The sequence below is a fragment of the Erinaceus europaeus genome, chromosome 8, assembly GCF_950295315.1.
Source record: "Erinaceus europaeus chromosome 8, mEriEur2.1, whole genome shotgun sequence".
Classification (NCBI taxonomy): Eukaryota; Metazoa; Chordata; class Mammalia; order Eulipotyphla; family Erinaceidae; genus Erinaceus; species Erinaceus europaeus.
The window spans coordinates 57478288-57492506 of record NC_080169.1 but is presented as its reverse complement, the minus strand read 5'-3'; positions in this window follow the sequence as shown (position 1 = coordinate 57492506).

Genomic DNA, 14219 nt, shown 5'->3' with positions numbered 1-14219 from the left:
CATCCTGATGACATCTGGAACCTGGTGACTGAAAAGAGAGTTAACATACAAAGCCAAACAAATTATTGAGCAATCATGGACCCAAAGCTTGGAATAGTGGAGAGGAAATGTTAGCGGGGTACTCACTGCAAACTCCAGTGTACTTCTGCTTCCAGGTATATATTTTGCAGTAGTTTATGGATACGTGTGAACATATGCTCTCTCTCATAGAAACTGGTGTATATCTAGGTTTTGGGACTTTGTTAGAAAGTGAACCACCTGGGATGGAATTAGAGTATACTAGGAAAGGAAAGGTCTCACCCGAGTAATGAAGCTGAAGGGTTGTCATTCCACACGTGAAGTCTCTGGACACAGTCTGAAGTGAAGCATGTTGAGGTGGCAATCGCGTTGATTAGGTTGCGATTGGCAGATGCAACATTATTTGATATGGATTGGGAGAGGCATACTCCCCAAAACTTCTTTAAGAGAATAGAACAATAATTGCAGTCATTTATCTGGAACCAGAAAACATGTAGAATCACTAAAACTATCTTGAGGAAAAGAAACAGAAATGAAGGCATCACACTTCCATATCTCAAACTAGGTTTGAATCCAGAGACCTCCAATGCAGTGTGGGAAGCTTCAGTGCTGTGGTGTCTTTCTCTCTCCATGTCAGTACAACAAAATCACAGCTTCTGGAAGATTTTTTTTTTCAGTTTTATTAGAGAGGACAAAAACAAATTTAGAGGAGAGGAAGATAGAGAAGGAGAGAGAAAGAAAGATAAGACACCTGCAGACCTGCTTCACCACTTGTGAAGCAGACTCCTTGCAGGTAGGGTTCAAACCTGGGTCCTTGTTTTAGTCCTTACTCTTCTAACTATGTGTGCCTAACCAGGTCTGCCTCCACCCAGCCCCCCTCACAGATTATAGTTAGCCAAAATTGATTTGAGTTGATACTCAACTAGATTTATTCTCCAGAAAAAAGTGAATGCTTAGAAATATATTTGCAATGGTGGAGTGGATCAATAATGGTTGAAAGAGTATAAATATTTTTTTTATACAGTAAGGTCAATGCAATGAAAAACATCCAAATAGAAACAGGACAAAATCTCAAAATTTATGGAAAAAAAAATCCAGATCCAGATGGCAGGAGACATATGTCATCCTTCCCCAAGTAATAAATAGTGCCTCCACACCGCAACGAATAATCAAGAAGTGATCTTAAGAAACAGATTGGAGTGGGGAGCCTTGTAGCGGCATACATGTTACATGTGAACCAGGATTCAAATCTCTGGTCAACACTTGCAAGTCTCTCTCATATTGTCTGTCTCTATTTAATAAGTAGGGAAATAAAAAATAGTTTTTAAAAGAAATAAGTGGTGAAAAGAAGCTATCTCTTTTTCAAAAAAATTAAAGAAAAGAGGTGAACTGGCTTTCTCAATTCTTTTTCCCCAATCAAATATTGATAATACACTCTCTTCACTTCCCAAGGTCATACTGATTGGAAGAGTCAGTGAGAATGGAGTACATATGAGTTAATAGGCTACATTTACCTTCCTTCACTTTTTAAATATATGTTTTTTTTCCTAAAAATAGTACAAATGGTTTGTATTCCATTTTAATAAGATATTATTCAGCACTTTTTTTCTTATTTTTATCTTTTGTAGCCCCTGAATAATAAAGGATATGGTAAAGGAATAAAGGCCTGCTTTCTCTATGAAGCATTTTTTTTTATTGTCACCAGGACTAACATTTGGGATCATGTTGGCACTATGAAGCCACCACTCTTGGCAGCCAAATCCTCTCCCTCTCTCTCTCTCCCTTCTCTTTCTTTCTCCTTTTGTCTATTTCCACTTTATTTGATAGACAGAGATAAATTGATCAGAGAAAAGGAGATAGAGAGAGAAAAAGATAACACCTGCATAACTGTTCACTACTTGTGAAGGTGAAGTGTTCCCCCTGCAAGTGAGGACTAGAGGCCTGAACCTGGGTCTTTGAGCATTGTACTGTGTGTACCACTGCCTGGCCTCCTCTGTGGCATTTTTACAAGATACTGATAATAAACTGATGGAAAAACACACAGCAGGAAATAAAATCTAAGAAAATATTTCATTTGGTATAATCATCTTTTATATTATAAAATGACAGGGAAATGTTATACTCTGTACAGAAATATTAATAAAGTTAATAATAAAGTAATTTTCATCTGATTACAGTGACTACTGAGAGTTTTTTTTTCTAATTGCCTTTCTAATTACATCACAACATATAAGCTTTGGATATAGAGGAGTTTCCTTTATGCTTTGGGAACTGCTATTTTCTCCCAGTTTTATCTAGTCATGCATTTTGATTGGACTCATGTGAGAATCATAGTTCAGAGAAACAGGATTTTTGCATGTATAAGGAACAATAACAGTCACAATTTTTTTGAAGGAACTAATTTCAAATAACCATTAATGTTAGGGGGTTGGGCTCTATTGCTATAGAGAATGCAGAATGAGCAATCTCCTTAATCATGTAAAGAGTATTTTTAAATATTCAAAATTAAATTTTATATGATTATTCAGTAACAGCTATTCATTATATAATCACTATTTAATCATTGTTCATAGTTGCTAATCCACTGCAATTCAAATTGAAGATTAAAGAGTGACAGACTTGCAGTTTATCCTATTATATTCTTCTGGGTTCACATATTATGCAGTAACCTTCAAATGGTCAGGAAAATTAAAACTGATATTCAAAGTTTCCTGTTTACTTCTCTCATTCGGTAGTTTTTATAATGAGGATGACAAACCTTTTTTCTGCCAACGGTAATTTGGATATTTATAATCATTTATCAACTATACAAAAGTGTCAACTTTAAAAGTAGCACTTAGGGAGTCTGGCAGTAGCACAGTGGGTTAAGCGCACGTGGCGCAAATCACAAGGGCCAGCATAAGGATCCCAGTTCCAGCCCCCGGCTCCCCACCTGCAGGAGGTCGCTTCTCAAGTGGTGAAGCAGGTCTGGAGGTATCTATCTTTCTCTCCTCCTCTCTGTCTTCCCTTCTCTCTCCATTTCTCTCTGTCCTATCCAACAACAACAGCTATGACAACAATAACTACAACAAGCACAACAACAAAGGCAACAAAATGAGAAAAATAACACTGAGCCCCAGCAACAACCCTGGAGGCAAAAAAAAAATTTTTTTTAAGTAGCACTAAATGGTGCCTAGATTTATTAAATTTCAAGTCCCACACATGGTTGCTTTGGAAGTGCAAGATCAAAGTATTTCACAAGTCATATATTACACACTGGTGCTATATTCCCTAATCCTACTTTAAAAGGGAGCAATATAAAATATTGTTATCTAAACTATACACCACAACCTGATATTCTAACAAAAAAGTCCTAAAACTTTGACAGATACCTCACCAAAGATAGTAGGGGCCAGGCAGTGGTGTACCCGGTTTAAACACACACATTACAGTGCCTTAGGACACAGGTTCAAATTCCTGGTCCCCACATGTAGGAGGAAAACTTCACGAAGCAGGGATGCAGGTGTCTTTCTGTTTCTTTCTGTCTTCTCTACCTCCTCCTCCCCTCTCAATTTCTCTGTCTCTCTCCAATAATAAATAAATGAAATTAAAAACACAAAAGATAATACATGGTAAATACGCATGTGAAAAAAATGCTCCTTATTAAATGTCTTCTGAGAAATGCAAATTAAAACAATAAGGAGAGGACCAAGTGATAACACACCAAAGAGAGTACACACATTACTATGTGTAAAGACCCATATTTAAGTCCTAGGTCCCCACTTGCAGGTAGGAAGTACCACGAGCTATAGAGCAGTGCTATAGTCCCTATCTATCTATCTATCTATCTATCTATCTACCTATCTACCTACCTACCTACCTACCTGTTACTTGCTCCCCCTTCTTCCCTCTTTCTTTCTCTGAGTCTATCACAAAAAAGTAATGAAAAAGGAAAATAACTTGGTTATTGGAAACAGTGGAGTCATTGTGCAGACATAGAGGCCCAGAGATAACACTGACGGAAAAAAAGAGAGAAAGAAACATTATCACACACCTGTTAAAATGATGATAGGCCAACTCATTTTTGACAAGGTGATCCATAACATTGGATAAAGAAAAGAAGGGCCAAGTACAGTGTATATGTTACAATGAGCAAGAATTCAGGTCTAAGCCCCTGGCCCCCACCTGCAGAAGAGAGCTTCATGAGTGATAAAGCAGTGCTGCAGATGTGTCTTTCTCTCTCTTCTATCCCCCACCTCAGTTTTTCTCTGTCTTTACTACTACTACTACTAATAATAATAATATTTTTAAAAAGAAAGGATAGTTTCAGTTCAATTTTCCCAGCACCAGTAAGTGATGCTGGGAAAATTGAACTGAAACATGCAAACAAATGAAATTGAACCATCACATATCACCTTGCACAAAAGTGACCTTCAAGTGGATTAAAGACATGGGCATTCAATGAAAAACTATCAAATACATAGAAAAAAAGTATTAGCAGAACATTTCATGACCTATGCTTCAAAAAGTTCTTCAAAAGTTCAAATTCAACAGCAAATAAAACAGAAACAAAAATAAATCAATGGAACTACATCAAACTGAAAAGCTTCTGCACAGAAAAGGATACTGTCCTAATAGAAAAACACCATCAGTGTGGGAAAAGATATTGATAAAACATACTTTAGATAAAGGATTCATAACCAAAACACATAAAGAGTTCAGTAAACTCAGCACCAAAAAAAGAAAGAAAGAAAAAATGAATGAATGAATGAATGAATGAATGAATGAAAGAAAGAAAGAAAGAAAGAAAGAAAGAAAGAAAGAAAGAAAGAAAGAAAAAAAAGAAACAAGTAATTCCATTAGGAAAATGTGATAAGAATATGGACAGAAACTTCAGTGAAGAAGAGATCCAGAGGGCCAAGAGACTCATGAAAAAGTACTCAATGTCACTGGTTATCAGAGAAAACAGTGAGATACCACTTTACACCTTTAAGAATGTCATACATTAGAAAGAAAAGTAAAAACAAATGCTGAAGGAGATGTTGGGGGGGATACTGTTACACTTCTAGTGGGAATGTAAATTGGTCCAACCCTTATGGAAAACAATCTGGAGATTTCTTAGAACGCTGAAAAATACTTACTCTATGACCCAACAGTTTCTTTCCTAAAGATTTACTCAAAGGGAACAAAATCACCTACCTATCAGAAGAGATCTATGCATAACTATATGCCTAGCAGAGCAATATGTCATAGCCAAAACCTGAAAGCAACCAAGATGTTCAATGACAGATCAGTGGCTTAAAAACTGGACTTATATAGGCTAAAACTGAACCTACCCTATGACCCTGCAATTCCTCTCCTGGGGATATAGCCTAAGGAACCAAACTTATCATACAAAAATATTTGTCATAACCTATGTTCATAGCAGCACAATTTGTAATAGCCAAAATCTGGAAGCAACCTGGGTGTCCAGCAACAGATGAATGGCTGAGTAAGTTGTGGTATATATTTGTGTATATATATATATATATATATATATATATATATATATATATATATATATATATGTGTGTGTGTGTGTGTGTGTGTGTATACATATATATATATATACAAATTAATACTACTCAGCTATTAAAAATGGTAAATTCACCTCTTCATCCCATCTTGGATGGAGCTTGAAGAAATCATGTTAAGTGAAATAAGTCAGAAACAGGATGAATATGGGATGATCTCAGTCATAGAAGTTGAAAAACAAGATCAGAAGGAAAAAAAAGCATAACTTGGACTTGGGTTAGTGTACTGCACCAAAGAAAAAGACACTGGGGTGGGGGTGGGGTTCTGGTCATGGAACATGATTGTAGAGGAGGATCTAGTGGGGGTTTTATTGTTATGTGGAAAACTGGAATGTTATGCATGTACAAATTATTGTGTTTTGCTGTCAACTGTAAACCATTATTTCCCTAATAAAGTTTTTTCTTAATGGTCTTATATATACACAATGGGATATTACTCAACTGTTAAAAATGATTCAGTCATCTCTTTTGTGTCATCTTGGATGAATCTTGAAGACATCGTATTAAGTGAAATAAGCCAAAAAGAGAAAAGCAACTACTGAATTGTATAACTTATAATTGGGAATTGATAAATAGAGATGGGGAGGAGAACACAAAATGAAATGTAGACTGGGAATTGTATATGGCATCAAATCAAAGGACTCTGGGAAAGGAGAAGTAGAGATGGGGAGAAGAGGACATTGGGGGCCTGTTGAATAACAAAATTGTACCCATGTGTTAATGTCCTCACTGTAAATCATCAACTACCAATAAAATTGGAAAATAAAATTAAATTACCATAGATGAAATCACAGCAACACAGACAGTTTTCATGCTGTAGTGCTTCTCATTCAGTCTTTAACTCTGTGTCTGAACAAAAAGTAGACCCAGAGGACAGTCTTCCCCATCCTTCTTGATGTTAATGTTTCATTCAGAAGAAATCCTTTTCAGTTTAACTTTTAGTTCAAGTTATTATATACAATATTATCACCTTAGTAGCTTCAACTATAGAAATTTACTTCTTACTGTCCTAGATACTGGTTAAGTATAAGGTCAGGGTGTCAACCAACATGGTTATAGTCTGATGATGCCCCTTTCCTTGATGTGTAGATGAAAATCTTCTTGTGTCCTCAGACAGCCAAGAGAGAAGCAAACTCCCTCCTTATGATCTTACTAGTTCACAAAATCCACATTCATAAACAACATAGCAAGGGGAATTATATTATCAACTCATGAATTTTGAGAGGATACAAACTTGTACTCTATAACTAATGGAATTGGAATTCAACAATAAGGTGTTCTTATTGAATGAAGCCATACCAACCCTGCCACAGTTAACAAGACGAAAATAGGTCATATTCAACCTGGAGACCCATTTCTAAATTGGCCTCCTCTATAAGTGGACAGATGAGGAACATGAAAGATCATATGTCTGTTCCCTAAACTGTCACATGTACTTTATGATACATGTCAAGAAAGATACAGCCTACATACAGTAATCTGGCAAGACTTGTCAGAAGAGAAAAGATCAAGTAAAGAAAGCATAAAATTGCTTCAGAAAAGAATGAAAGAGAAATAGGAACTATAAGGAAAAGAGAATAATTATTTCCATTCTCATTAAAAATAATTTTCAAAAATTGATTGAGTGAATTTAGAAAAGTAGACATCTAAACATGAATTTCAGCTATGACACCAATAAAAGTATGTCATCTATGACAAATTTTGTAAGTTTTAAATATCTCAGATAAAAAAAAGGTAGTTTTGTGATTTTGGAACAGATAGATGTATTTATCCAAGAAAAGTACTTGGGATATTAAAAGTGTTCCATAATATTCCCTGCTATTCTTGCTTTGGTCATGATGTAGTTTCAGTAATATATTGATAGAAACACCTTAGCTTCCAATTTTCTTTTTAATTTAGAAGTGAAATCATGAATGTCCAGCACTGGGTACACTGCATAGACTGATGTAAATGAAGTGCAAGTAAAATGGCATACCAAGTTGGAGGCTAGTACGAGTGGTTCTTTTGTGTTAAGGAGATATTTTACCAATTTTATTATTTAAAATTTCTATATACAGTAATAAAGAAAAACTTATTTGTTTGGTCAATTTAAATTTTCTACAGAAGATACACCTCCTGACAGCCTATCCCTGGTGGAACCTTCCTGTCACCACTACTCTGTTATGAATGACCACACCTCTTTAAACAGATGAATAAATTAGAAGCACTGAGAATGCAAGGTCACAAGGCACCATTTTTATGCTCTTTGAAAATTCTACACCTTGTCACTTGTCAGAACATTTGTTCTCTTAACTTCTTTTGACTTGTGCATCTACTTTTGATTTTTATTTGGTTTTCTTCCAAAACATAAATTAATTTACTGGTGAGTGCAGTAACTTGGAAACACACACACATATCTGTCCACACACATGTATAAACTGTACTCCTAAAATTGTAATTTATTGGGGTTCCCAGGAGATGGTGAACAGAGAAGCTTCTAGTGGCTTGAGCTCCGACCACATCAATGGGAAACAAAATGAAAACAACATTGGAGGAAAGGAATGGCAGTATTAGTGAAACAACAGTTGAGACCCCCAAGGAAAATACTGATTATCTTGAGGCAATTAGAGAACTTAAACCTGAAATAGCTGTAATGAAGAAAGAAACTGAGGCAAGGGAAAGCAGACTAACAGAAGCAGGAAACAGAATTAGTCAGACAGAGGATGAGTTAGAGAAAACTAAGAAAGAGGAGAAAGAGCTCAAAAAGAGATGGAGAGACACTGAAAACAACAACAGAGACATACGGGATGATCTCAAAAGAAGTAACATTCGTATAATTGGGCTGCCAGAGGAAGAAAGAGAGGAAGGGGAAGCAAACATTCTAGAGGAAATAATAGAAGAAAACTTCCCAGAACTGAATAACAGAAAGGACATCAAGATTCAAGAGGCCCAGAGAGTACCAAACAGAATCAAACCAGACCTGAAGACACCAAGACACATCATAGTCACAATGAGAAGAAGTAAGGATAAAGAAAGGATCCTAAAGGCTGCAAGAGAGAAGCAAAAAGTCACATACAGGGGAAAACCCATAAGATTATCTGCAGACTTCTCCACTCAAACTCTAAAAGCCAGAAGAGAATGGCAAGATATCTATCGAGCCCTGAATGAAAAAGGGTTTCAACCAAGGATAATATATCCTGCTAGACTTGCATTCAAACTAGATGGAGGGATCAAAACCTTCTTAGACAAACAACAGTTAAAGGAGGCAACCATCACCAAGCAGACCCTGAAAGAGGTTCTAAAGACCTCTTATAAACAAGAACATCACTATAATACTGGAAATATATCAGAGCAAACAAAAAAAAAATTTTGAACAATGGCACTACAATACATTAAATCCATAATATCAATAAATGTCAATGGCTTAAACTCACCCATCAAAAGGCACAGAGTGGGGGGATGGATCAGAAAACATAACCCAACCATACGGTGCTTGCAAGAATCCCATCTGTCACAACAAGATAAACACAGACTTAAAGTGAAAGGATGGAAAACTATCATCCAGGCTAACAGACCACAAAAAGGGGCAGGTACAGCCATTCTCATCTCAGACACAATAGATTTTAAATTAAATAAAGTAATAAAAGATAGGCAAGGACATCACATAATTATTAGAGGATCAATTAGCCAAGAAGACTTAACAATTATTAATATATATGCACCCAATGAGGGATCATCAAGCACTTACTGAAATAATTTCAAAACTATATTGATAGTAATACAATAATAGTGGGAGACTTCAATACCCCACTCTCACACTTAGACAGATCAACAAAGCAGAGAATCAACAAAGATACAAGAGAATTGAATGAAGAGCTTGACAGACTAGACCTCTTGGACATTTTCAGAGTACTTTATCCCAAAAAACTGTAATACACCTTCTTTGCAAATCCACATAACACATACTCAAGGATAGACCACATGTTAGGCCACAAAGACAGCATCAATAAATTCAAGAGCATCATAAATTTCAAGAGCATCGAAATCATCCCAAGTATATTCTCAGACCACAGTGGAGTAAAACTAACATTTAACAACAAACAGAAAATTATTAAAAGTCACAGAATTTGGAAACTAAACAACATACTCTTAAAGAACCACTGGGTGAGAGATTCATTCAAGCAGGAAATTAAAATATTCCTGGAAACAAATGAAAATGAAGAGACAACCTATCAAAATATTTGAGACACAGCTAAAGCAGTACTGAGAGGGAAACTTATAACCATACAATCACATATTAGACACCAAGAAAAAGCTCAAATGAACGACCTTACTGCACACCTCATGGACTTAGAGGAAGAGGAACAAAGGAACCCTAAAGCAACCAGAAGGACAGAAATCACTTAAATTAGAGCAGAAATAAACAACATCGAAAATAAAAGAACCATACAAAAGATCAATGAAGCCAAATGTTGGTTCTTTGAAAGATTAAGCAAAATTGACAAACCCCTAGGCAGACTCAACAAACAAAAAAGAGAGAAGACTCAAATTAATAGAATTGTAAACGATGGAGGAGATATCACAACTGACACCACAGAAATCCAGAGAATCATGCGAAACTTCTATAAAGAACTATATGCTACCAAGCTAGAGAATCTGGAAGAAATGGAACTATTCCTAGAAGCATATGCCCTTCCAAAACTAAACCAAGATGAACTACAAAATCTAAATGCACCAATCACAGACAAAGAAATTGAAACCGTTATTAAGATTCTTCCCCAAAAAAAAGTCCTGGACCAGATGGCTTCACAAACGAATTCTACAAAACTTTCAGGAAACAGTTAGTACCCATACTTCTTAAGCTTTTCCGTAAGATTGAAGAAACAGGAATACTCCCTTCCACCTTTTATGAAGCCAACATCACCCTGATACAAAAGTTGATAGGGACATAACAAAAAGGAAAACTACAGGCCAATAACTCTGATGAACACAGATACCAAAATATTAAACAAGATCTAGGCCAAGCAGATACAGCAGCATATCAAAAAGATTGTTCATCACGACCAAGTGGGATTCATCTCAGGAATGCAAGGCTGGTTCAGCATCCGTAAGTCAATCAATGTCATTCACCACATCAATAAAAGGAAAGCCAAAAACCACATGATTATCTCAGTAGATGCAGAGAAAGCCTTTGATAAAATCCAACACCCATTCATGCTCAAAACTCTACAAAAAATTGGAATCGATGCGAAATTCCTCAAGATAGCAGAATCTATATATAGCAAACCTACAGCCAACATCATACTCAATGGACAGAAGCTGAAAGCATTCCCCCTCAGATCAGGGACTAGACAGGGCTGTCCACTGTCACCATTAGTCTTCAACATAGTATTAGAAATTCTTGCCATAGCAATCAGGCAAGAGAAAGAAATCAAAGGAATACAGATTGGAAGGGAAGAAGTCAAGCTCTCTCTATTTGCAGATGATATGATAGTATACATAGAAAAACCTAAAGAATCCAGCAGAAAACTACTGGAAGTTATTAGGCAATATAGCAAGGTATCAGGCTACAAAATCAATGTACAGAAATCAGTGGCATTTCTTTATGCAAACACTAAATCTGAAGAAGAAGACATCCAGAAATCACTCCCATTTACTGTTTCAGCAAAATCAATCAAATACCTAGGAATAAAGTTGACCAAAGAAGTGAAAGACCTGTATACTGAAAACTATGAGTTGCTACTCAAGGAAATAGAAACTGATACCAAGAAATGGAAAGATATCCCATGCTCATGGATTGGAAGAATAAATATCATCAAAATGAATATTCTCCCCAGAGCCATATACAAATTTAATGCAATACTAGTTCCACCAAGCTTCTTTAAGAGAATAGAAAAAACACTACAATCATTTATCTGGAACCTGAAAACACCTAGAATTGCCAAAACCATCTTGAGGAAAAGAAACAGAAATAGAGGCATCACACTCCCAGACCTTAATCTATATTATAAAGCCATAATCATCAAAAGAGCATGGTACTGGAACAAAAATAGGCACACAGACCAGTGGAACAGAATTGAAAGCCCAGAAATAAATCCCCACACCTATGGACATCTAATCTTTGATAAGGGGGCCCAAAGGATTCAATGAAGGAAGGAGGATCTCTTTAATAAATGGTGCTGGGAAAACCGGGATGTAACATGCAGAAGAATGAAATTGAACCACTTTACCTCACCAGAAACAAAAATCAACTCCAAATGGATCAAGGACCTGGATGTATGTGGCCAGAAACAGCCAAATACTTAGCGGAAAACATTGGTGAAACACTTTCCCATCTACACCTCAAGGACATCTTTAATGAATCAAACCCAATTGCAAGGAAGACTAAAGCAGAAACAAACCAATGGGACTACATCAAATTGAAAGTCTTCTACACAGCCAAAGAAACAATCACACAAACAAAGAGACCCCTCACAGAATGGGAGATCTTCACATGCCATACATCAGACAAGAAACTAATCACCAAAATATATAAAGAGCACAGCAAACTTAGCACCAAAAAACAAATGACCCCATCCAAAAATGGGCAGGGGATATCAACAAAACATTCACCTCAAAGGAGATCCAAAAGGCTAACAAACATACGAAAAACTGCTGTAGGTCACTGATGGTCAGAGAAATGCAAATTAAGACAACTCTAAGATACCACCCCACTCCTATAAGAATGGCATACATCATAAAGGACAGCAACAACAAATGCTGGAGAGTCTGTGGGGACAGAGCAACCCTTTTGCACTGCTGGTGGGAATGTAAATTGGTCCAGCCTCTGTGGAGAGCACTCTGGAAAACTCTCAGAAGGCTAGACATGGACCTTCCATATGATCCAGTAATTTCTCTCCTGGGGTTATACCCCAAGGACTCCATAACACCCAACCAAAAAGAGATGTGTACTCCTATGTTCATAGCAGCACAATTCATAATAGCTAACCTGGAAGCAACCCAAGTGCCCAACAACAGATGAGTGGCTGAGAAAGCTGTGGTATTTGTACACAATGGAATACTATGCAGCTATGAAGAACAATGAACCCACCTTCTCTGACCCATCTTGGTCAGAGCTAGAAGGAATTATGTTAAGTGAGCTAAGTCAGAAAGATAAAGATGAGTATGGGATGATCCCACTCATCAACAGAAGTCGAGGAAGAAGATTTGAAAGGGAAATTAAAAGCAGGACCTGTCCAAATTGTAAGTAGGGCACCAAAGTAAAATCCCTGTAGTGAAGGATAGACATGCAGCTTCCTGGGCCAGTGGGGGGTGGGAGTGGGTGGGAGGGATGGGTCACAGTCTTTTGGTGGTGGGAATGGTGTTTATGTACTCTCCTAGTAAAATGTAGTCATATAAATCACTAGTTAATTAATATGACAGGGGGAAAATTAATTATATGTCTCGAAGTTTTTAAAACACAGACTGAGTCTTTTTAATATATAGGCTGTGTATTTGATATGCGGACTCTCTCAAAAGCCTAGACCAAGTAGATCAGAAGCAACCAATAGCACAGCTATATACAAGATACTGGGTACTGTACAGCAAACCCTAACAAAAGGACTCTTCAAAGTTAACCCAATTACCAAATAATGTGATGATGACATTAACTATCCATTGTTTTTTTGAACCCTAAGACAGCAGGAACCTCACATTTCCACTAAAGAGCCTCTACTTCCCCCAATCCTGGAAACTTTGAATATGTCCCACTTTCCCGTATGCCTCTCCCAATCCATATCTAATATTGCATCTGCCGATCACAACCTAATCAACACGATTGCCACCTCAACATGCTTCAACTCAGACTGTGTCCGAGACTTTATGTGTGGAATGACTACCCTTCAACTTCATTACTCGGGTGAGACCTTTCCTTTCATAGTATTCTCTAATTCCATACCAGGTGGTTCACTTTCTAACAAAGTCCCAAAACCTAGATATTTACCAGGTTCTGTGAGAGAGAGCATATGTTCACATGTATCCATAAACTAGTGCAAAATATATACCTGAAAGCAGAAGTACACTAGAGTTTGCAGTGAGTACCCCCCCCCCAACACTTCCTCTCCACTATTCCAACTTTTGGGTCCATGACTGCTCAACAATTTGTTTGGCTTTGTACGTTATCTCTCTTTTCAGTCACCAGGTTCCAGATGCCATCAGGATGCCGGCCAGGCTTCCCTGGACTGAAGAACCCACCAATGTGTCCTGGAGCTCTGCATCCCAGAGACCCACCCTACTAGGGAAAGAGAGAGGCAGACTGAGAATATGGACTTACCAGTCAACTTCCATGTTCATCGGGGAAGCAATTACAGAAGCCAGACCTTCTACCTTCTGCAACCCATAATGACCCTGTGTCCATGCTCCCAGAGGGATAGAGAATGGGAAAGCTATCAGGGGAGGGGTTGGGATTATGGAGATTGGGTGGTGGGAATTGTGTGGAGTTGTACCTCTCCTACCCTATGGTTTTGTTAATTTATCCTTTCTTAAATTAAAATAAACATAATTTATTGTAAACTGATGTTAATTAAAATTTAATTAAAAGATAAACTCTAGCATAGAACAGACAAATGTATTCCAGTTAAAAAATTTCTGACAAAATGCTCACTAATGGTGATTTACATAGTTAAGCACACA